The sequence below is a fragment of the Neomonachus schauinslandi genome, chromosome 9, assembly GCF_002201575.2.
Source record: "Neomonachus schauinslandi chromosome 9, ASM220157v2, whole genome shotgun sequence".
NCBI classification, from domain to species: domain Eukaryota; kingdom Metazoa; phylum Chordata; class Mammalia; order Carnivora; family Phocidae; genus Neomonachus; species Neomonachus schauinslandi.
In genome coordinates this window covers 119,640,142-119,663,674 of record NC_058411.1, presented here as the reverse complement: position 1 = coordinate 119,663,674, position 23,533 = coordinate 119,640,142, and the positions used below count along the sequence as shown (strand labels likewise).

The 23,533-nt window shown below is 52.8% G+C and overlaps 13 non-coding genes across 13 annotated transcripts; 11 read left to right on the top strand and 2 right to left on the bottom strand.

Moving 5' to 3' along the window:
* Positions 1-1,729: 1,729 nt before the first annotated feature.
* LOC123325741 lies at positions 1,730-1,845 on the bottom strand. The gene has a single exon (XR_006540600.1). It is a non-coding gene; the product is annotated as a U5 spliceosomal RNA (small nuclear RNA).
* Positions 1,846-2,188: 343 nt separating this feature from the next.
* LOC123325859 lies at positions 2,189-2,269 on the top strand. Its single transcript, XR_006540701.1, has one exon. It is a non-coding gene; the product is annotated as a small nucleolar RNA SNORD115 (small nucleolar RNA).
* Positions 2,270-6,646: 4,377 nt separating this feature from the next.
* On the top strand, positions 6,647-6,727 carry LOC123325836. Its single transcript, XR_006540680.1, has one exon. It is a non-coding gene; the product is annotated as a small nucleolar RNA SNORD115 (small nucleolar RNA).
* Positions 6,728-8,319: 1,592 nt separating this feature from the next.
* LOC123325822 lies at positions 8,320-8,400 on the top strand. The gene has a single exon (XR_006540667.1). It is a non-coding gene; the product is annotated as a small nucleolar RNA SNORD115 (small nucleolar RNA).
* Positions 8,401-10,001: 1,601 nt separating this feature from the next.
* Positions 10,002-10,082, top strand: LOC123325856. Its single transcript, XR_006540700.1, has one exon. It is a non-coding gene; the product is annotated as a small nucleolar RNA SNORD115 (small nucleolar RNA).
* A 952-nt stretch (positions 10,083-11,034) lies between these two features.
* Positions 11,035-11,115, top strand: LOC123325853. Its single transcript, XR_006540697.1, has one exon. It is a non-coding gene; the product is annotated as a small nucleolar RNA SNORD115 (small nucleolar RNA).
* A 1,100-nt stretch (positions 11,116-12,215) lies between these two features.
* LOC123325854 lies at positions 12,216-12,296 on the bottom strand. The gene has a single exon (XR_006540698.1). It is a non-coding gene; the product is annotated as a small nucleolar RNA SNORD115 (small nucleolar RNA).
* Positions 12,297-13,653: 1,357 nt separating this feature from the next.
* LOC123325832 lies at positions 13,654-13,734 on the top strand. The gene has a single exon (XR_006540676.1). It is a non-coding gene; the product is annotated as a small nucleolar RNA SNORD115 (small nucleolar RNA).
* Positions 13,735-15,323: 1,589 nt separating this feature from the next.
* LOC123325848 lies at positions 15,324-15,404 on the top strand. Its single transcript, XR_006540692.1, has one exon. It is a non-coding gene; the product is annotated as a small nucleolar RNA SNORD115 (small nucleolar RNA).
* A 1,577-nt stretch (positions 15,405-16,981) lies between these two features.
* Positions 16,982-17,062, top strand: LOC123325851. The gene has a single exon (XR_006540695.1). It is a non-coding gene; the product is annotated as a small nucleolar RNA SNORD115 (small nucleolar RNA).
* Positions 17,063-18,636: 1,574 nt separating this feature from the next.
* Positions 18,637-18,717, top strand: LOC123325824. Its single transcript, XR_006540668.1, has one exon. It is a non-coding gene; the product is annotated as a small nucleolar RNA SNORD115 (small nucleolar RNA).
* Positions 18,718-20,308: 1,591 nt separating this feature from the next.
* LOC123325849 lies at positions 20,309-20,389 on the top strand. The gene has a single exon (XR_006540693.1). It is a non-coding gene; the product is annotated as a small nucleolar RNA SNORD115 (small nucleolar RNA).
* A 1,568-nt stretch (positions 20,390-21,957) lies between these two features.
* Positions 21,958-22,038, top strand: LOC123325855. The gene has a single exon (XR_006540699.1). It is a non-coding gene; the product is annotated as a small nucleolar RNA SNORD115 (small nucleolar RNA).
* The last annotated feature ends 1,495 nt before the right edge of the window (positions 22,039-23,533 follow it).

Here is a 23,533-nt window from a genome sequence, read left to right as displayed (position 1 = left end):
GTAGAATGAATAAACCATATCCTAAGCAATTATTGGACTAAATTGTATCAAGCCAATGTCTCACACTAACCCAAAGCCTTACAACTGTTTTTATTAAAAATAATATTAACTCTCTGTTGTAAGCATGGTATTTCTTTCTTTGAGTTTGGAAAATCTATAAATTTAGGGTTTAAGCCTACCCTATTATGTGATTTAAAAAAAACAGTCATGATCGTATATAACACTTAATGAGTTTGTGGGTTTCCTTGGGCTAATTATGCCATCATGTGACCAGGTGCTGAAAAAAATCTCCCTGAGGAGATGTGTTATCATCATTGAACAGGAGACCTGGTCTCTATTAAAGTGTTACACTGACAGACTGATGGTCATCCATTAAATGGAGTCCTACCAGATACCAGACGATGTTGATAAACACACTACCATTAAGGTAAAGGAGAAACCTAAGTGGATGCATGTTTCACATGTGAGACCAACACATATAATTGAGCAGGCTTTAATTCTCATTAAGCACTTTAAGGATAAATTCTTTAGTTACTTATAATAATATGAAAGCTGAAGAGAAAGTTCCTCTAATAGGAGAGATAAGCTGATTTCTTAATTTTTTTCTTAATTATCTTGCCCTTATGATTTTATTTTTGATTTTTATTTTTTACAATATTCTATTTAAATTCAAGTTAGTTCACGTATAGTATAGTATTAGTTTCAGGGGTAGAATTTAGTGAGTCATTGGTAGCATATAACACCCAGGGTTTATTACATCAAGTGCCCTCCTTAATGCCCATCACCCAATTACCCTATCCCCCACCCACTCCCCTCCAACAACCCTCAGTTGTTCTCTATAGTTAAGAGTCTCTCATGGTTTGCTTCCTTCTCTTTTTCCCCTTCTCCTGTGTTCATCCGTTTTGTTTCTTACATTCCATATATGAGTGAAATTATATGGTATTTGCCTTTTCCTCACCATTTGTTGTTTCCTGTATTGTTAATTTTAGCCATTCTGATCTGTGTGTGGTTTTGATTTTTATTTTCCTGATGATGAGTGAGAAAACATTACTTTTTAAAAATTTTTTACTGTTATGTTAATCACCATACATTACATCATTAGTTTTTGATGTAGTGTTCCATGATTCATTGTTTGTGCATAACACCCAGTGCTCCATGCAGAATGTACCCTCTTCAATACCCATCACCAGGCTAACCCATCCTCCCACCCCCCTCCCCTCTAGAACCCTCAGTTTGAGAAAACGTTACTTTTTAAAGTTTATTGAAAGTATATGAGAATTTTTCAGAGCTATGGTTCCTACTCCATTTTGTGAGTTTCTTTGGTCAAAATATGCAAGTATACATATTTACACTAATTATTGTATTTTCCTTTGTTCTGTTTTTGTCAAGACTGTAAGACATTGAAGAGGACTTACAACATACTACAACAGCTTATTGGCCATGATATGAAAACTTCTTTTATGGTTACAAAGGATTCATAAAGTGACCACAATTTCAAGTGTCCTGACATCTGATTTCTAGATCCAGAGTTTCATATGGCTGAAAGAGTAAGATTTATTTGAGTTTATATGCAATGAACCATGACAAATACCCTGACATGACTTCTTGACTAGATACAATAAGATTGACCAATGAAAGTCTCCCATGTCTGCAAACACCACCTGAATGTTTATCCAAACTTAAGAAACCTGTATATAATGTCCTTTTTCTTTTTTTTTTTTCTTTGAAAAAACCTCGTTCAAAGAGGCTTCAAAAAACTGAGTAAAAACTCACAACTGTTCCTCTCCACGGAAATCTGTAGTAAAAGGCAAAAGATTTATACGATCTGAAGAGAAACCAGAGTATTATAATGTCCTTTTCCTGCTTGTGAATGAAAGCTGCATCAACTCTGTAAGAAGTAATTTTTTTTTCCAGAAATGATCGTAATAATTGCTTAACATAGAGTATGGATAAATCATGAGTCCATGAGAGATGTAGTAAAACATTTTGTAATCTGTCTTACAACTTACAACAAATGACTCTAAAAAAAGTGCGCTGTTTGTTGCCACAGAATTAACCTATGTCAGCCAAGTGCTCATGATGGTATATGGCAAAAGTCATGTCTATTTTGGCATCACAAATTGCAAAATCTATCTCTGATGAGCATAGACAGGTCAAAGTGTGTAATTTTGCAGGTAATGCTGTAGTTGGATCAAAGATGAGAACTCATATTATCTTCTAGAGAAGTGATGACCTAAAAATCATGTTCAGAAATTTTATGCTGAGGCCCAATGTAGTCAGTAATGCTAAAGCAAAAGGTTGAAGAACCATATTTCCCTTCTAGAGAAATGGGTTTTGGGTCTTCAAGCAACAAGTCCATTCAGGGAAACTTCTCTATAGGTTTCATGATAACAACACATCCTCAACTTTAGGCTATATTTGGTGAGCCATATTTAGTCACAGAGGGCCATCCTCAAGGCTAGTCCTTAGCTATATTTTTCTCATCATGTTATTCAGTTGGAAGTTCTGGAAAGAATTTTGCTGTTGCATTAAAATTCAAAGTGAATAGATGTGTTTGATCATAGATATAGGTGACACAGAAAATTAGACTATATCAGAGGTTTGACTTAAGAAGATAAATAAGTGACTACTTTCAGAAAGCTAAGTGTTGTAGTTGTTTGATTTCTGTCTGGGAGTCAGGCAACTGGGATAGCATCGCTGGAAACATTTTAATTATACCTGAAATGGATCACACTCCAAATAGAGGAAATATTTCCTTCACTACCCAGCCGCACCCCCTCAGGAAACATTACCATTTATCTGTGCAGAGGTTGAAAATTAACTCTAATATACTGAAGGGATAATAACTGCTGGGATCATCATCAGATCCTCAAAACAAATTCCTCTAAGGAAGGATCATGTCCACGGCATCCAGAGAGTGAAATGCAAGAATTAATCTGCCAATCGGTCTTGGCTAAAAGACACTTGAGTATTCAGATAACTACATCATGGCCCCTGAGGATTATTAGGTCTTTAAAATATCAGTGTAAGGAATCGTGGGTTATTGGTGATGCCAGTTTTTCCTAATTGGCACCTTAATCTGTTTAGCTTTGCCAAATGGAACACTAGCTTCATATTTGAAGTTCTTCTTCTCAAGACACAGATCCTTTAGAAATGGCACCATAAAGGGAAAAAAAAAAAAACAATTTTGGAAGTACTTATATAAATATGATGCTGAGATTTTGGAGCCATAGTATCATCTACATCATGAGGTCTTGTTTGCCCAAAGTACAGAAATAAATATATATATTACAAAGAAAAATTTTTGCAATGCTGATTGGAAGATGTTAGTAAGAACATGAAAGAGGAGTCTGAACAAAAAGAATGTATTTTAGGCCATGACCTAAAAAACCTCATGCAAAGTTTTGCCTCAGTGATGGGTAGTGAACACATTTTCAAGACTCCATAAAACTAATTCTACATAATTTTACAAGGTCATTTTATGGGTATTCATGGCCAATAGCCAAGCCCAATTATCCACGTACCACTATTGCTGTGTAAACAAAAAATGGACCATAGGGAACTTGATTTTACCAGACACATCATGACTGCTTTTCCAATCTAGAAGCTTGTTTGTAAACAAGGACTTCTCCTTTATGGTGAATGAATGGTGCTTAGCATTTTCATAAGGTAAATTTATATTTATTCTTCAGGTATTAATTAATTGATTAACTAATTAATTTACAAATTTCTTTTTTATTCATTCATTCATTCATTCATTCATTCATTGTTTTATGCATTATCACTGGGCAAATCATAGAATTTCAGACTTGAGATAACCTCAAGGCAATCCTTTGTGCTATACAATGTCTATAAGATTCCATGTACCTAACAAATGTTAATATTTTAGGCTTTATTACATGATCCATGTTTCCCCAAAGGAGCCTTCATTTGGAACAATTCCATACCTCTTTTCCCTCATTGTGTCTTCAGTTGAACATTCAAGCAGTGGTTGTCATAATATGAGGTGAGTTGATGCATTTGATCATAGATACAGGACACAAAAAAGCTAGGACAGAAGAGTAAGCCCATGTAAAGGCAATAAATATGTTTGACTCCTTTTGGAAAACTAAATAATAGAGGATTGATTTCATCCTGTGTCATCCTGACATGATAGAATCTCTGGAAAGCATAACTTTGTTATTTTTAAAGAAATGTGTAAGATGGCAGTGGAGGATATCTGTCCTTCATGGCCACTGGGAAACATGACACAAGTCAGTATGTGTCCAGGTTAAGGAAATATATCAAATACACTTCAGAGGTGACAACAGTGAGAGTCTGCATTTGAGTCTCAGACCACTTCTTCTTGAAAAGTTTGACATCCATGGTGGTCAGAGGCTGAGATGCAAAAATTCATCCCATGGATCTTAGTTGAAGGACACTGAAAAGAATTCATATAGCTTACTTGTGACTCTGGTGGATTGACAAAACTTCTTATGACAATTTAAGAAATTATATATATATATATAATGGAGTATTACTCAGCCAGCAAAAAGGATGAAATTTTACCATTTACATTGACATTGATGGAACTGGAGAGTATTATGCTGAGTGAAATAAGTCAACCAGAGGAGACAATTGTATGATTTCATTCATGGGGGATATAAAAAATAGTGCATAGGATCATAGGGGAAGGGAGGGAAAACTGAATGGGAAGAAATCATGGAGAAAAACCATGAAAGACTCATAACTATAGGAAACAAACAGGGTTGCTGGAGGGGAGGTGGGTGGGGGGATGGGGTAATTCGGTGATGGGCATTAAGGAGGACATGTGATGTGATGAACACTGGGCATTATAAGCTACTGATGAATTACTAAACTCTACAACAGAAACTAATGATGTACTATACATTGACTAATTGAGTTTAAATGAAAATAAGCAAAAAATTTGTGAGCTATTGGGATTGCCAGTTGTTCATGATGGGAACTCTGACCAAATAAGTTTTACCCAATAAGGACACTGGTGTTCAAAGTACTTGGAAAATAAATCTATGTCTTAAAGAATGAAACAATCAGGAATACAAAAACTATTTCAAAGGTACTTTTGTAGAAATAAATAGGAAATTCTTCAAAATATGAAAGGAACTCCCTCATGACTTCATGTTCCTTTGATCACATAGGCTCACCTTACACCAGGATGATGGAGTATATGAATCACAATTTAAATGCTACTAGCAGAATATGGAAGGAAAACATAAAAAAAAAAAACATGACTTTTGAAAAATAGACTGAAAGTTGCCTTGATCATAAGGAACAAGTATCTTTTAATGATGGGAAATATGTTTTACTGAAAAACAATTCCATATAAAATCACATTGACACTTCATGAGAGTTCCTGAAATATATTAAATTATTGTACTAAGAAAATGAAATTGAAGCCAAAAATAAATGAGCCTAAGAAGTAAAATTATTGAAAATGCAGAGAGTTTAAATAATGAATCAGAACAGCTAGGCCTACTTGTGACAGAACAGATAGATGGATGGATAGATAGATGATAGATAGATAGATAGATAGATAGATAGATAGATAGATAATAGATAGAGGATAGATAGATAGATGATAGATAGATAATAGATAGAGGATAGATAGATGATAGATAGATAGATAGATAGATAGATAAATGATAGATGATAGATAATAGAGATATAGAAACATAAACGAAGACTAGGGGCCAATTTACAATGTTTTTAAGAAAGTAGATATGTATGGATTTGCCAATACACTATAATTATACATCCATTGGTTAACTTATTATGAACATATTCATGTATTAAATGGTTTATACAGATATAAAGAAAAAGAACACAAAAAATAACGCAGATGGAAAGGTTGTTCTGACAAATATCCTACTTCTCATTAAACAGATTACTTCTGAAAAGGAAGAAAAGCAACACCCACACAAATGCAACACCACCGAGCTCCAAGAAGAGGCCCAAAATCGTGTGTGCATGGGCATCATGCTCTGTAGTAAGCCCGGCATTCTGCTTGGACAATGTGGCAAGGGAGATCTTCCACGGTGCTCCATGCCCTATCAAACCCTGTTCAAAACGAAACATGGTACAACCTTGAATGCCACAAGGGGCTTATTCCGTGCAGCTTCCAAGACTGGGCCACACCAACTGGGGCTCCCAAACAAAAACCCAGTAAATCATGGCCGAAAAATATAAACTTCAGGAACCCTGTGTGCCTGGCTTTCCACACGGTCAGGGGTGGGGGTGAACATTAACAATACTCAAAATCTCTTGGAGACCAAATGTTCCATTCATATGGGATCAAAGAAAAGGCACAGATTTTCAGGAATGCTATGCTTCAATCACAAATCCAAGGTTAAAAACACAGATCTGAAGACTGGCAGCTTGTGGGGGCAGGGGCAGGTGCCAAGGAGCAGGGCGTTTTGACAGCTGGCCTACCCCTCTCTCCCCAGATGCCATCCCCAGACGAAGATCCCGCCCTGAGGGCCAAGTCTTGCTAGGCCCAGCCCCGGCAAGAGGCCCAATGTCTCATGCTCTTGCACCACCTCCAGGGCATCCCAATCTACAGTAAGCAACCCCGGTAAGCAGGTTTGGGGGATGGATAGCACCCGCCCATATCGCCAGTGCCTTGCTTGGGTCAATGATGAGAACTCATATTGTCCTGAAGAGACATGATGACCTAAAAATCATGCTCAATAAGATTACACTGAGTCCCAATGGAGGGGACCATTCTGGGGTCAGCATCCCGAGAATGCTTAGGGTGATGAGGGAGCACTGAAGCTTGGGGCTTGAGGCGACCAATCCCTTGAGGCTCCCCACTGTGGCTGTGGACTGACTGTGGGTCTCCAGGTGCCTAAGAGGGGCTCAGGCCTTCAGCCTTGCCTGCCAACACATTCCCTCCCAGGACGACTCCCGGGGAGCCATTGCTTAGCAACCCTGGGCTCCTTGTGTCTTTCCGTGGGCAATGGTGACCAGGGTCTCAGCACAGCCTCAATCATAGCATGTGAGGGAAGCCACTGCGTTTGGAGGGAGGCCACAGACGCCATTGGAGTGGATTCGGGAGGCCCGTGTCTGGGTGGAGGCTGCATGGTCATTGGGTCGGGAGCCCTGGATGTCTGGAGAGGGTGGGCTTACCACTTGAAGGTCCGCCCTTGGGCCATCCAAGGTGCAGGGGAAGCGAAAGTTTGGCCAGGTCCCTGACAAGGAACGGAAAGTGCAGGGATGCTGCGGTGAGCCCATGTTCAGCTCAGGGCTCATGCTGCTTCACGGTGTACCCCATGGGCCCATCCAGATGGTGGACGTGGACTCCTTGGGGCCACAGGCAGTTATCTCCCATAGCCCTGGGCTGTTCCTGAAGCCCCAGGACTTGGCCAGTTGCCCCGGGCAGGAGAGCCCAGAGCTCCTGTTCATGCATTGACTCCCAAGGAGCTTGGGGCCCCTTGGGGCAGCTGGGGAATTCCCCTCCCTGATCCCTTTGGCCATTGAGACAGGAAGGCCCCACCAGGCCTAGGAGGGGAATCTCAAGTCCCTGCAGGCAAGAGGCGATGGCCCTGGGCCTCTTGCGGCAGCACTCTAGACCTGAGGGAGTGATCACAGGGAAGATGCCCAACAGGTGCAGGGAGAGGTCCCCCCTGCATGGTGGGCAGTGGGCAGCATGCCTTTGTTGCACATGCATGCAGTTGGCCCAGCATCTATTCCTCTGCCTTGGGGGCCCTGGAGACCGTGGCTCCTCATGTGCTCAAGGGCATCTGCCCAGCAGCGGATGCCACAGATGGCCAATCGGTGGGAGGGCGAATGCCTGGCCCTACCTACCAGGGCACACCCCCTTCATGCTGGGCCCTGTGACCACACATGTTAACTCTCGGGAGCCTGTGTGCCAGGAATTCTGGGGGGCAGCATCAGCAAGGCTCAGCTCCCCTGGGGGGCCACACTCTCCATTGTTTTGGGGTCCAGGTATGGGCAGCTATAGCCTGTAACCTGCCCCTTATTTGCGGATCCCACCGTGTGCCAGCCAACCTCAGGCCTTGCCACGTGGTGCCAGGCTTTTGGTACTGGCAGCTCTCGGCCACAGGGGCAGGTGCCCCAGAGCAGGGCGTTCTGACAGCTGGCCTACCTCTCTCTCCCCAGATCCTGTACCCAGACGAAGATCCCACTCTGAGAGCAAAGTCTTGCTAGGCCCAGCCCTAGCAAGAGGCCCAACATCAGGTGCCAACATACCCCAACGGGGCATCCTGCTCTACAGTAAGCACCCCTGGTAAGTAGGTTTGGGGGATGGGGAGTGCCTGCCCAGGTACCAATGCTTTGCTTGGGTCAATGATGAGAACTCATATTGTCTTGAAGAGAGATGATGACCTAAAAATTATGCTCAATAGGATTACGCTGAGGCCCAGTGGAGGGGACCATCCCCGGGTCAGCATCCCGACGATGCTCGGGGCCCTGGGGGAGTGCCACAGTTTGGGGCTTGAGGTGACCGATCGCTTGGAGTTCCCTGCTGTGGCTATGGTCTGACTGTGGGCCTCCAGGTGCCCAAAGGTGCTCAGGCCTTTAGCCTTGCCTGCCGACTCATTCCCCCTACCAGGACGCCGCCCAGGGAGCCATTGCTTAGCAACCTTGGTCTCCTTGTGTCTTTCAGTGGGCCATGGTGTCTAGGGTCTCGGTGCAGCCTCAACCATGGCAGGTGAGTGGAAGCCACTGGGCTTGGAGGGAGGCCACAGACACCATCGTGGTGGGTTAGGGAAGCCCATGTCTGGGAGGCGGCCACGTGGGCATCGGGCCAGGGGCCCTAGAAGTCCGGAGAGGGTGGACTTACCCCTTAAAGGTCCGCCCTTGGGACATCCCATGTGAAGGGGAAGTGAAAGGTTGGCTGGGTCCCTGACAAGGACCGGAAAGTGCAGTGACACCGCCGTCAGCCCATGTTCAGCTGAGGGCTCTTGCTGCTTCATTGTGTGCCCCATGAACCCATCCAGATGGAGGATGTGGGCACCTTGGGGCCACTGGTGGCTGTCCCCCTCAGCCCTGGGCTGTTCCTGAAACCCAGGCCCTTGGCAAGGTGCCCATGGCGAGAGAGCCCAGAGCTCCTGTCGCATGCACCTGACTCCGAAGGAGCTTGGGTCCCCTTGGGACAGCTGGGGAATTCCCCTCCCTGATCCCTTGGGCCGCCGAGACATGAACGGCCCACCAGGCCTAGGAGGGGAATCTCAAGTCCCTGGGTGCAAGAGGCGATGGTCCTGGGCCTCTCACGGTGGCACTCTAGGCCTCTGGGAGTGATCCCGGGGAATAGGCCTAGCATGTACCAGGAGAGGGCCCCCCTGCATGGCGGACAGTGGGTGGCATGCCTTGATTGCATGCACACAGTTGGCCCAGCATCCATTCCTCTGCCCTGGGAGTCCTGGGGGCCATGGCTCCCTGTGTCCTCGAGGGAACCAGCCCAGCTCCGGGTGCCACAGATGGCCAATCAGTGGGAGGGCGAGGGTCTGGCCCTACCTACCAGGGCAAGCACACTTCATGCCAGGTCCCACGCCCACAGGGTGCTACATCTCTGGAAGCCTGTGTGCCAGGCCTTCTCCTGGGGGGCAGCATCAGCAAGGCTCGGCTCCCTCTAGGGCCACGGTCTCCATTGTTTCAGGGTCCAGGTATGGGCCTCTCTGCTCCGGTAGCCTACCCCTTGTTTGCAGTCTCCTGCTGTGTGCCGGCTGGCCTCAGGCCTTGCCACGGGGCGCCAGGTGTTCGGGAGTGGCAGCTCTTGACTAAGGGCAGGTGACTCAAGTCAGGGCATTTTGAAATCTGGGCTACCCCTCTCTCCACAGATCCCGTCTCCAGATGAAGATCCTGCCCTGAGGGCCAAGTCTTGCTAGGCCCAGCCACAGCAAGAGGCCCAGTGTCTTGTACACCCGCAACCCCCTTCCAGAGTATCCTGCTCTACAGTAAGCACCCTTTAAGCAGGTTCAGGGGATGGGAGAGTGCCTGACAGTGTCACCACTGCCTTGCATGGGTCAAAGATGAGAACTCATATTGTCTCGAAGAGAGGTGATGACCTCAATATCATGCTCAATAGGATTATGCTGAGGCACAATGGAGGGGACCATCCCGGGATTAGCATCCCGAGGATGCTCGGGGCCCTGGGGGAGCACCACAGTTTGGGGCTTGAGGCGACCAATCTCTTGAGGCTCTCTGCTGTGGCTGTGGTCTGACTGTGGGTCTCCAGGTGCCCAAGAGGGGCTCAGGTGTTCGGCCTTGCCTGCTGAACCATTCCCCCTCCCAGGACGCCTCCCAGGGAGCCATTGCTTAGCAACCCTGGTCTCCTTGTGTTTTCCAGCAGGCCATGGTGGCCAGGGTCTTGGCACAGCCTCAACCATAGAAGGTGAGTGGAAGTCACTGGGTTTGTAGCGAGGCCGCAGATGCCATTGGAGTGGGTTTGGGAGGCCCATGTCTGGGTGGCTGCTGCATGGGCATCGGGTAGGGAACCCTGGATGTCCAGAGAGGGTGGACTTCCCCCTTGAAATCCTGCCCTTTGGCCATCCTACTTGCAGGGGAAGGGAATGTTTGGCTGGGTCCCTGACAAGGACCGGAAAGTGCAGGGACACCGCCGACAGCCCACGTTCAACTGAGGGCTCTTGCTGCTTCATGGTGTGCTGCATGGGCCCCTCCAGATGGTGGACATGGGCCCCTTGGGGCCACTTGCTGCTGTCCCCCTCGGCCCTGGGCTGTCCCTGAAGCCCAGGCCCTTGGCAGGATGCCCCAGGCAGGAAGCCAAGAGCTCCTGTGGCATGCACCCGACTCCAAGGAGCTTGAGCCCACTCGGGCAGCTGGGAGCTTCCCACCCCAATCCCTGGGCCACAGAGACAGGAAGAGCCCAACAGGCCTAGGAAGGGAATCTTGAGACCCTGGGCAAACAGGAGATGGCTTTGGGCCTCTTGCCATGGCACTCTAGACCTGAGGGGCATCCCACTGTACAGTAAGCACCCCTGGTAAGCAGGTTCAGGGGACGGGAGAGCACCTGCCTGCATAACGACTGCCATGCTTGGGTCAATGGTGAGAACTCATATTGTCTCAAAGAGAGATGATGACCTCAATATCATGCTCAATACGATTATGCTGAGGCCCAATGGAGGGGACATCCTGGGGTCAGCATCCCGAGGATGCTCGGGGTCCTGGGGGAACACTGCAGTTTGGGGCTTGAGGCGACTGATCCCTCGAGGCTCCCTGCTGTGACTGTGGACCTACACGTGCCCAAGAGGGGCTCAGGACTTTGGCCTTGCCTGCCGATCCATTCCACCTCCCAGGACGCCTCCAGGGGAGCCATTGTTTAGCAACCCTGGTCTCCTTGTTTCTTTCAGCGGGTGGTGGTGGCCAGGGACTCGGTGTGGCCTCAACCATGGCTGGTGAGTGGAAGCCACTGGACTTGGAGGGAGGCTGCAGATGCCATCAGGGTGGGTTCGTGAGTCCACTGTCTGGGTGGCGGCCACATGGGCATCAGGCTGGGAGCCCTAGATGTCCAGAGAGGGTGGAGTTCCATCCTTGTGCCATCCCACATGCAGGGGAAGTGAAAGTTTGGCCAGGTCCCTGACAAGGACCGGAAAGTGCAGGGAAGCCATAGTCAACCCACGTTCAGCTGAGGGCTCTTGCTGCTTCATGGTGTGCCCCATGGGCCTGTCCAGATGGTGGATGTGGGCCCTTTGGGGCCAGTGGTCCATGTCCCCCTTGGCCCTGAGCTGTTCTTGAAGCCCATGCCCTTGGCAAGTTGCCCCGGGAGAGAGAGCCCAGAGCTCCTCTAGCACGCACCCGACTCCCAGGGATCTTGGGGCCCCGTGGGCATCTGGGAAGATCCTCTACCCAATCTATTGGACCGCCAAGACAGGAAGGGCCTGTTAGGCCTAGGAAGGGAATATTGAGTCCCTGGGCAAAACAGGCAATGGCATGGGCCTCTCAACGTGGCACTCTAGACCTGAGGGATTGATCCTGGGGAAGAAGCCCAGCAGGTGCCAGGAGAGGGCCCCCTACATGGGGGGCAATGGGCAGCATGCCTTGGTAGCATGCACGCAGATGTCCTGGCATCCATTCCTCTGCCCTGGGAGCCATGGGGCAATGGTTCCCTGTGTCCTCGAGGGCACCTGCCCAGCTCCAGGTCCACAGATGGCCAATCCATGGGAAGGCGAGGGCCTGACCCTACCTACCTGGGTATGCACCCTTCATGCCTGGCCTCATGTCCACAGCGTAATCCTATTGAGCATGATTTTTAGGTCATCATCTCTCTTCGAGACAATATGAGTTCTCATCATTGATCCAAGGAAGGCACTGGCAACACAGGCGGGAGCTCTTGGGAAGCCTGTGGGGCTTCTGGGAGGGCAGCATCAGAAAGGCTCGGCTCTCACGGGGGCCATGCTCTTTGTTGTTTAGGGATCCAGGTATGGGCATTACTGCTCTTGTAGCCTGCCCCTTCCATGCTGTCCCCCACCATATGCCGGCTGCCTCATGCTTTGCCACACAGTGCCAGGCTTTCCAGACTGGCAGCTCTTGGCTACAATGGCAGGTGCCCTGGAGCAGTGCATTTTGACACCTTGCCTACCTCTCTCTCCACAGATCCTGGCCCCAGACAAAGATCCCGCTCTGAGGGCCAAATCTTGCTAGGCTCAGCCACTGCAAGATGCCCAACGACTCATGCCCCCACCCCTCCCCCCAGGCATACCCCACTTCAGCAAGCACCACCGGTAAGCAGGTTCGGGGGATGGGAGGCTGCCCCCCATGAGAAGGCTGGCACACAGGCTTTCTGTGAGGTAGCACAGTGTGGGACCAGGGCACAGTGTGCAAGGAGCTTGTCCTGGTAGGTAGGACCAAGGCCTCACCTTCCCATGGATTGGCCATCTATGAGACCCGGAGCTGGGCAGATGCCCTCGAGGACATGTGAAGCCATGGCCCCCATGTTCCCCAGGGTAGAGGAATGGATGTTGGGTGAAACACACGCATGCAACCAAGCATGCTGTGCACTGCCCGCCGTACAGGGCGGGGGGCTCTCCCTGCCCCTGCTGAGACTCTTTCCCTGGATAACTCCTTTAAGTCTAGAGTGTCAGGGCGGGAGCCCCAGGGCCATTGCCTGTTGTGCCCAGGGACTTGAGATTCCCCTCCTAGACCCAGTGGGCCCTTGCTGTCTCGGCAGCTCGAGGGATCAGGCAGGGGAGCTCCCAGCTGCCCCGAGGGGGCCCAAACCCCTGGAGTCAGGTGCATGTGACAGGAACTCTGGGCTCTTCTGCCCCCTCGGGGGCCACACTCTCCATTGTTTTGGGATCCAGGTATGGGCATCTTGGCTCCTGTAGCCTGCCCCTTTCTTGCGGTTCTGGACGTGTGTCAGCTGGCCTCACACCTTGTCATGCGGCACCAGGATTTCGGGACTGGCATCTCTTGGCTGTAGTGGTAGGTGCCCTGGAGAACGGCGTTTTGACATCAGGCCTAAACCTCTCTCCCCAGGTCATGTACCCAGACGAGGATCCTGACCTGAGGGCCAAATCTTCCTAGGCCCAGCCCTGGCAAGAGGCCCAGTGTCTCCTCCCCGGCACCATCCAGGGTAATCCACTCTACAGTAAGCTCCCCTGGTAAGTGGATTCGGGGGACAGAAGAGTGCCCGCCTGCATTGCTACTGCCTTGCTTGGGTCAATGATGAGAACTCATATTGTCTCGAAGAGAGATGATGACCCAAAAATCATGTTCAATAGGATTACACTGAGGCCCAATGGAGGGGACCATCCCTGTGTCAGCATCCCGAGGATGCTCAGGGCCCTGGGGGAGAGCTGCTGTTTGGAGCTTATAGTGACCGTTCCCTCGAGGCTCCCCGCTGTGGGTGTGGTGTGACTGTGGGCCTCCAGGTGCCAAAGAGGTGCTCAGGCCTTCTGCCTTGCCTGCTGACTCATTCCCCCCTCCAGGATGCCTTCCAGGGAGCCATTGCTTAACAACCCTGTTCCCCTTGTGTCTTTCAGTGGGCCATGGTGGCCAGGGTCTCCATGTGGCCTCAACCATGGCAGGTGTGTGGAAGCCACTGGGCTTGCAGGGAGGCGGCAGATGCCATCAGGGTGGGTTCAGGAGGCCCATGTCTGGGAGGCGGCTGCATGGCCATCGAGCCGGGACTGCTGGATGTCCAGATAGGGTGGGTTTCTCCATTAAAGGTCCCCCCTTGGGCCATCCCACACACAGGGGAAGTGAAAGGTTGGCCGGATCCCTGACAAGGACCAGAAAGTGCAGGGATGCCACCGCCCACGTTCAGCTGAGGGCTTTTGCTGCTTCATGGTGTGCCCCATTTCCCATCCAGATGGTGGACTTTGGCCCCTTGGGGCCACTGGTGGCTGTCCCCCTCAGCCCTGGGATGTTCCTGAAGCCTCGGCCCTTGGCAAGGTGCTCTGGGCAGTAGAGCCCAGAGCTCCTGTCACATGCAACCGATTCTCAAGGAGCTTGGGCCCTCTCAGGGCAGCTGGGGAGCACCCTCCACGATCCCTTAGGCCGCTGAAGCAGGAAGGGCTTACCAGGACTTGGAGGGGAATCTCGAGTCCCTGGGCAAAACAGGCGATGGCCCTGCGCCTATTGTCGTGACACTCTAGACCTGAGGGAGTGATCCAGAAGAGGCCCAGCAGGTCCAGGGAGAGGGCTCTCTTGCATGGCGGGCAGTGGGCAGCATGCCTTTGTTGTGTGCATGTGGTTGGCCCGGCATACATTCCTCTGCTTAAGGACCCTGGGGGCCATGGATCCCATGTCCTTGAGGGCACCTGCCCAGCTCCAGGTGCCACAGATGGCCAATCCGTGGGAGGGCAGGGGCTTGGCCCTACCTACCAGGGTACTCACACTTCATGCTGGTTCCAGCCCCCACAGTGTGCTACCTCTCAGGAAGCCTGTGTGCTGGGCCTTCTTGGGGGGCAGCATCAGTAAGAATCTGTTCCTTCAGGGGCCACACTCTCTGTTGTTTTGGGGTCCAGGTATGGGCATCTCTGCTACTGTAGTCTGCCCTTTCCTTGGGGTCCCCTGCTGTGTGCCAGCCAGCCTGAAGCCTTCCCATGTCCTGCCATGGTTTCAGACTGTCAGCTCTTGGCTGCAGGGACAGTGCCCCAGTGCAGGATGTTTTGACACCAAGGCTACCTCTCTCTCCCCAGATCCCGTCCCAGATGAAGATCCTAGTCTGAGGGTCAAGTCTTGCTAGGCCCTGCACCTGCAAATAGTCCAACGTCTCTTGCCCCCATCCCCACTCATCCGGGGCATCACGCTCTAAGTAAGCACTCCGGTAAGCAGGTTCAGGGGATGGGAGAGCGCCTGCCCACGTCACCACTGCCTTACTTGGGTCAATGATGAGAACTCATATTGTCCCAAAGAGAGATGATGAGCTAAAAATCATGCTTTATAGGATTACGCTGAAGCCCAATGGAGGGGACCATTCCTGGATAAGCATCCCCAGGATGCTCAGGGCCCTGGGGAACGCTGCAGCTTGGGGCTTGAGGTGACCGATCCCTCGAGGCTCCCCCTGTGGCTGTGGCCTGTGGGCCTCCAGGGGCCCAAAGGGTTTAAGGCCTTCAGCCTTGCCTGGCCACTCCTTCCCCCTCCCAGGATGCCTCCCAGGGAGCCATTGCTTGTCAACCCTGGTCTCTTTGTGTCTCTCAGCGGGCCATGCTGGCCAGGGTCTCAGTGCAGCCTCAACCATGGCACGTGAGTGGAAGCTCCTGTGTGTGGAGGGAGGCTGCAAATGCCTTCATGGTGGGTTCGGAAGGCCCGTGTCTGGGAGGTGGCTGCATGGGCAACAGGCCAGGTGCCCTGGATGCCCGGAAATGGTGGACTTCTCCCTTGATGATCCACCATTGGAACATCCCACATGCAGGGGAAGCTAAATGTTGTCAGGGTCCCTGACAAGGACCGGAAAGTGCAGGAACACTGCTCTCAGCCCACATTCAGCTGAGGGACCTCGCTGCTTCATGGTGTCCCCCACGGGACAATCCAGATGGTGGACGTGGGCCCCTTGGGGACACTAGTAACTGTCCCCCGTGACCCTGGGCTGTTCCAGAAGCTCTGGCCCTTGGTAAGGTGTCCCTGTCTGGAGAGCTCAGAGCTCCTTTGCATACTTCGGCTTCCAAGGGGGCAGCTGGGGAGCTCCCCTCCCCGATCCCTTTGGCCACTGAGACAGGAAGGGCCCACTGGTCCTAGGAGGGAAATCTCGAGTCCCTGGGCACAACAGGTGAGAGCCTGGGCCTCTCATGGCAGTATTCTAGACCTGAGGGAGTGATCACAGGGAAGAGGCCCAGCAGGTGCAGGGAGACACCCCCCTTGTACAGAGGACAGGGGATGGCCTGTCTTGGTTGCATGCACACTTTGTTGGCCTAGCATCCATTCCTCTGGCCTGTGGGCCCTGGGGGCAGTGGTTCCCTGTGTCCTCGAGAGCACCTGACCACCTCCAGGTAACAGAGATGGCCAACGGTGGGAGGGCAAGGGCCTGGCCCTACCTACCAGGGCATGCACCCTTCACGCTGGGCTGGGGGCCCACCATGTGCTACGTCTCAGGAAGCCTATGGGCCTGGCCTTCTCCTGGGGGCCAGCATCAGCAAAGCTTGGCTCCTTTAGGGGCCACGCTCTCCTTTGTTTCGGGGTCCAGGTATGGGCATCTCTGCTCCTGTAGCCTACCCCTTCCTTGCGTTCCTCTGCCGTGTGCTGGGCAGCCTCATGCCTTGCCACGCATTGCCAGGATTCTGGGAGTGGCAGCTCTTGGCAACAGGGGCAGGTACCCCGGAGCAGGGCGTTTTGAGAGCTGGCCTACCCCTCTCTCCCCAGAGTGTGTCCCCAATTGAAGATCTTGCCCTGAGGGCCAAGTATTGCTAGGCCCAGCACCAGCAAGAGGCCCAATGTCTCATGCCTCTCCATGCCCCCAGGATAACCTGCTCTACAGTAGGTACCCCTGATGAGCAGTTTTGGGGGATGGAGAGTGCCCACTCGGGTCACCACTGCCTTCCTTTGGTCAATGATGAGAACACATATTGTATCAAAGAGAGATGATGACCTAAAAATCATGCTCAATAGGATTACTCTGAGGCCCAATGGAGGGGCCAATCCAGGATCAGCATCCTGAGGATGCTGGGGGCCCTGGGGGAGCACTGCAGTTTGGGGCTTGAAGCAACCTATCCCTTGAAGCTCCCCATATTGGTTTTGCCTTACTGTGGGCCTCAAGGTGCCCACGAGGAGATCAAGCCTTCGGCCTTGCCTGCCGACCCATTCCCCCTCCTAGAACGCCTCCCAGGAAGCCATTGCTTAGCAACCCTGGGCTCCTTGTGTCTTTCACTGGGCCATGGTGGCCAGGGTCTCTGTGCAGCCTCAACCATGGCAGGTGATTGGAAGCCACTGGCTTGGTGGGAGGTCTCAGACACCATTGGGGTTGTTTTGGGAGGCTGGGTCTGGGTGGCGGCCACATGGGCATCAGGCTGGGAGCCCTGGATGTCAGGAGAGGGAGGACTTCCCCCTCAAAGGTTCACCCTTGGATCATTCCACGTGCAGGGGAAGTGAAATGTTGACCGGGTCCCTAACAAGGACCAGAAAGTGCAGGGATGATGCTGTCAGCCAACTATCAGGTGAGGGCTCTTGCTGCTTCATGGTGTGCCCCATGGGTCTGTCCAGATGGTGGATGTGGGTCCCTTGGGGCCATTGGCGGCTGTCCTTCTCAGCCCTGGGTTGTTCCTGAAGCCACAGCCGTTAGCAAGATGCCCCAAGCGTGAGAGCCCCGAGCTCCTATTGCATGCACCTGACTCCCAAGGAACTTGGTCCCTCTTGTGGCAGCAGGAGAGCTTCCCTTCCTGATCCCTTGGGCCACTGAGACTGGATAGGGCCTGCCGGGCCTTGGAGGGGAATCGAGAATCCCTGGACGCAACAAGTGATGGCCCTGGGCCTCTCTCTGGGGCACTCTAGTCCTGAGGGAGTGATCCTAGGGCAGAGGCCCAGCGGGTGCAGGAAGAGGCCTCCCCTGCATGGTGGACAGTGGGCAGCCCTCCTTGATTGGGAGCACGTGTTTGGCCTGGCACTCATTCCTCTTCCCTGGAGGCCCTGGGAAAGCACCTGCCCATCTCCGGGTGCAACAGATGGCCAATCCATGGGATGGCGAGGGCCTGGCCCTAGCTACCACAGCATGCATACTTCATGCCCGGACCTGCGCCCACAGCGTGCTACCTCTCGGGAAGACTATGTGCCGGGCCTTCTCCTGGTGGCAGCATCCGCAACACTCGGCTCCCTCGGGGGCGACCCTCTCGTTGTTTAGGCGTCCAGGTATGGGCATCTCTGCTCCTGTAGCCTGCCCCTCCTTGCGGTCCTCTGCCGTGTGCTGGTCTGCCTAATGCCTTGCCATGCAGAACCAAGCTTTCAGAACTGGCAGCTTTTGGCAGCTGACACAGGTGCCCCACAGCAGGACATTTTGACACCTAGACTACTACTCTCTCCACAGATCCTGTCCCTAGATGAAGTTCCTGCCCTGAGATTCAAGTCTTGTTAGGCCAAGCCCTGGCAGGAATCCCAACGCCTTGGGTCCCCACCCCCCACCAGGGCATCCCACTCTACAGTAAGCACCCTGGGTAAGAGGGTTCAGGGGGCGGGAGAGGGCTTGCTGGCATTGCCATTACCTTGCTTGGGTCAATGATGAGAACTCATATTGTCTTGAAGAGAGATGATGACCTAAAAATCATGCTCAATAGGATTACACTGAGGCCCAGTGGAGGGACCATCTCGGAGTCAGCATCCTGAAGATGCTCAGGACACTGGGGAAGCGCTGCAGTTTGGGGCTTGAAGTGACCAATCCCTCAAGCCTCCCCGCTTTGGCTGTGGCTTGACTGTGGCCCTCCAGGTGCCCAAGAGGTGCTCGGGGCTTTGGCCTTGCCTGCAGACCCATCCCCCTTCCAAGGACGCCTTCCAGGGAGCTACTGCTTAGCAGCCCTGGTCTCTTTGTGTCTTTCAGCAGGCCTTCGTGGCCAGGGTCTCGGTGTGGCCACAAACGTGGCAGGTGAGTGGAGCTACTGGGCTTCGAGGAAGGCCATAGCCGCCATCCATAGTGGGTGCGGGAGGCCTGTGTCTGGGGGCGGCCACATGAGGGTCGGGTTGGGAAACCTGGACGGCCAAAGAGGGTAGATTTCCCCATTGAAGGTCCGCCCTTGGGCCATCCCAGGTGCAGGGGAATCGAAAGAATGGCCAGGTCCCTGACAAGGGCCGGAAAGTGCAGGGACGCCACTGTCAGGCAACGATTAGCTGAGGGACCTCCCTGCTTCACGGTGTGCCCCATGTGCCCATCCAGTTGGTGGATATAGGCCCCTTGGGGCCACTGGCGGTTGTCCTCCTTGGTCCTGGGGTGTTCATGAGGCCCCAGTCCTTGGCAAGTTGCCCTGGGCAGGAGAGCTCAGAGCTCCTGTCGCATGCACCCAATTCCCAAGGAGCTTGGGGCCCCAGGGCAACTAGGGAGCTCCCATCTGCAATCCCTTGGGCTGCCGAGACAGGAAGGGCCAACCTGGCCTAGGAGGGTAATCTTGAGTCCCTGGGCACAACAGGTGATGTCCTTGGGCCTATCGTCAGGTCACCTAAGATCTAGGGAGTGATCCTGGTTATGAGGCCCAAGAGGTGCAGGGAGAGAGCCCCCGTGCACAGCGAGAATGGACGGCATGTCTGGTTGCGAGCATGCTGTTAGCTCAGCAACCATTCCTCTGCCCTTGGGACCCTGAGGGCCGAGGGTCCCCATGTCCTCGAGGGCACCAGCCCAACTCTGGGTGTCAGAGATGGCCAATTCGTGGGATGGCAAGAGCCTGACTGTACATACCAGGGCACCCACCCTTCATGCCTGGCCCAGATTCCACAGTGTGCTACCTGTCAGTAAGCCTGTGTGCCAGGCCTTCTGGGGGGCAGCATCAGCAAAGCTTGGCTCTCATGAGGGCCACGCTCTCTGTTGTTTTGCGGTCCAGGTATGGGCATTTCTGCTCCTGTAGCTTGCCCCTTCCATGCGGTCTCCCACCGTATGCTGGCCAGCCTCACACCTTGCCACACAGCACCAGGGTTTCCAGACTGGCAGCTCTTGGCTACAATGGCAGGTGCCCCGGAGCACTGCATTTTGACACATTGGCTACCCTTCTCTCCCCAGATTCTGTCGCCAGACGAAGATCCTGCCTTGAGGGCCAAGTTTTGCTAGGCCCAGGCACTGCAAGATGCCCAATGTCTCCTGTCTCCACCCCTCCCCCTGGACATCCCACTCTACATTAAGCACCCCTGGTAAGCAGGTTCGGGGGATGGGAGAGCACCCCACATCACCACTGCCTTCCTTGGATCAATGATGAGAACTCATAATGTCTCAAAGAGAGAGGATGACCTAAAAATCATGCTCAATAGGATTATGCTGAGGCCCAATGGAGGGAAAAATGCCAGGGTCAGCATCCCGAGGATGCTCGGGGCCCTGGGAGAGTGCTGCAGATTGGGGTTTGAGGCAACCATTCCTTCAAGGCTCCCCACTGTGGCTATGAACTGACTGTGGGCCTCCAGGTGCCCACAAGTGGATCTAACCTTCAGCCTTCTCTGCTGACCCATTCTACCTCCAAGGACACCTACTGAAAGCCATTGCTTTGCAACCCTGATCTCCTTGTGTCTTTCAGAGGACCATTGTGGCCAGTGTCTCTGCGCAGCCACAACAATGGCAGGTGAGTGGAAGCCACTGCACTTGGAGGGAGGCCGCAGATGTCATTGGGGTGGGTTGTGAGGGAATATGGCTGGAAGCCCTGGATGTCCGGAGAGGGTGGACTTCCCCCTTGATGGTCTGCCCTTGGGCCATCCCACATGCAGGGGAAACAAAAGTTGGGCCGGGTGCCTTACAAGGACTAGAAAGTGCAGGGACGCCGTCATCACCCAGTTCACCTGAGGGATCTTGCTGCTTCATGGTGTTCCCCATGGGCCCATCCAGATGGTGGACATGAGCCTTGTGGGACCACTGGTGGCTGTCCACCTCAGCCCTTGGCTTTTGCTGAAGCCCTGGCACTTGGCAAGGTGTCCTGGGCAGTAGAGCCCAGAGTTCCTGTCACATGCACCCGACTCCCAAGGAGTTTGGGTCCCCTCAGGGCAGCTGGGAGCTCCCCTCCCCGATCCCTTGGGCTACTGAGACAGCAAGGGCCCACCGGGTCTAGGAGGGGAATCTCAAGTTCCTGGGCACAACAGGCGATGGCTCTGGGGCTCTCGCCCTGACACTCTAGACTTAATGGAGTTATCCAGGGGAAGAGACTCAGCAGGTGCAGGGAGAGGCCCCCCACTGCGTGACAGGTAGTGCACTGCATGCCTTGGTTCCATGCACATGTTTGGCCCAGCATCCATTCCTCTGCCCTGGGGACCCTGGGGGCCATGGCTTCCCATGTCCTCTAGGGCACCTGCCCTTGAGGGTGTCACAGATGGCCAATCCGTGGGAGGGTGAGGCCTTGGCCCTACCTACAAGGACAAGATCCCACCATGCCATGTGTCGCTCCCAAACCATGCTACCTCTCAGGTAGCCTGTGTGCTGGGTCTTTTCCTGGGGTGCAGCCTCAGCAAAGCTCGGCTCCCTTGGGGGCCACGCTTTCCATTGTTTCGGGGTCCAGGTATGGGCATCTCGGCTCCTATAGATTGCCCCTTTCTTGCAGTTCCCACCGTGTGCCGTCTGGCCTGAAGCCTTGCCAGATGGTGCCACAATTTTGGGACTGGCAGCTCTTGGCCACAGGGGTAGGTGCCCCAGAGAATGGCGTTTTGACACCAGGCCTACCGTCTCTCCCCAGATCATGTATCCAGACAAAGGTCCCACCTTGAGGGCCAAATCTTCCTAGGCCCAGCCCTGGCAACTGGCCCAACGTCTCCTGCCCTGACACCCTCCAGGGTAATCCACTCTACAGTAAGCTCCCCTGGTAAGTGGATTCGGGGGACAAGGGAGTGCCCCCCTGCATTGCTACTGCCTTCCATGGGTGAATGATGAGAGCTCATATTGTCTCAAAGAGAGATGATGACCTCAAAATCATGCTCAATAGAATTACGCTGAGTCCCATTGGCAGGGTCCATCCAAGGTCAGCATCCCGAGGATGCTCGGGGCCCTGGGGGACCACTGCAGTTTGGGGCTTGAGGTGACCGATCCCTCGGGGGTCCCTGCTGTGGCTATGGACTGACTGTGGGCCTCCAGGTGCCCAAAGGTGCTCAGGCTTTCGGCCTTGCCTGCTGACTTATTCCTCTTACCAGGATGCCTCCAAGGGAGCCATTGCTTCGCAATCCTGGACTCCTTGTGTTTCTGCAGTCTGTGGTGGCCAGGGTCTCCATGCGGTCTCAACCATGGAAGGTGATTGGAAGCCATTGGGCTTGGAGGGAGGCCAAGAAGCCATAGGGGTGGGTTTGGGAGATTGGTATCTGGGTGGTGGTTCCATGGGCTTAGGGCTGGTTGCCCTGGATTTATGGTGAGGGTGGACTTACCTCTTGAAGGTCCACCCTTGGGCCATCCCACCTGCAAGGGAAGGGAAAGTTTGGCCGTGTCCCTGACAAGGACCGGAAAGTTCAGAGACACCGCCATCAGCCCACATTCAGCTGAGGGCTCGTGCTGCTTCATGTGACGCATTGGCCTGTCCAGATGGTGGACCTGGGCCCCTTGGGCCACTGGCAGCTGTCCCCCTCGGCCCTGGGCTGTTCCTGAAGACCTGGCCCTTGCCAAGGTGACCCAGGTGGGACAGCCCAGAGCTTCTGTCGCATGCACCCAACTTCCAAGGAGCTTGGGCCTCCTCGGACCAGGTGGGGAGCTCTCCTCCTTGATCCCTTTGGCTGTCAAGACAGAAAGGGCCCATCAGGCCAAAAAGGGGAATCTTGAGTTTCTGGGTGCAACAGGCAATAGCACTGGGCCTCACGCAGCGGCACTCTAGACCTGAGGTAGTGATCCCAGGAAGAGGCCCATCAGATACAGGGAGAGGGCCCCCCTGCAAGGGGTCAGTGGGCAGCATGACCTGATTGCAGGCATGCAGTTGGCCCGATATCCATTCCTCTGCCCTGGGGACCCTGGGCCATGGCTCTCCATGTCCTTGAGAGCACCTGCCAGGCTCAGGGTTCGACGGATGGCCAATACATGGGAAGGCGAGGGCCTGAACCTACCTACCAGGGCACGCACCCTTCACAACTGGCCCCGCACACACAGCGTGCTACCTCTCGGGAAGCGTGTGTGCCATGCCTTCTTCTGGGGAGCAGCATCAAAAAGGCTCGGCTCCTTCAGGGGCCACGCTCTCCATTTTTTCAGGGTCCATGTATGGGCATCTCTGCTTCTATAGCCTGTCCCTTCCTTAAGGTCACCCACTATGGGCTGGCCGGCCTAAAGCCTTGCCACAGGGCACCAGGCCTTCGGGACCAGCACTTTGTGGCTGCAGGGGCAGGTTCCACACAGCAGGGCGTTCTGACACCTGGCCTACCCCTCTCTCCCCAGATCGTGTCCCCAGATGAAGATTCCACCCTGAGGGCCAAGTCTTGCTAGGCCCAGCCCCTACAAGAGGCCCAAAGTCTCATGACTCCG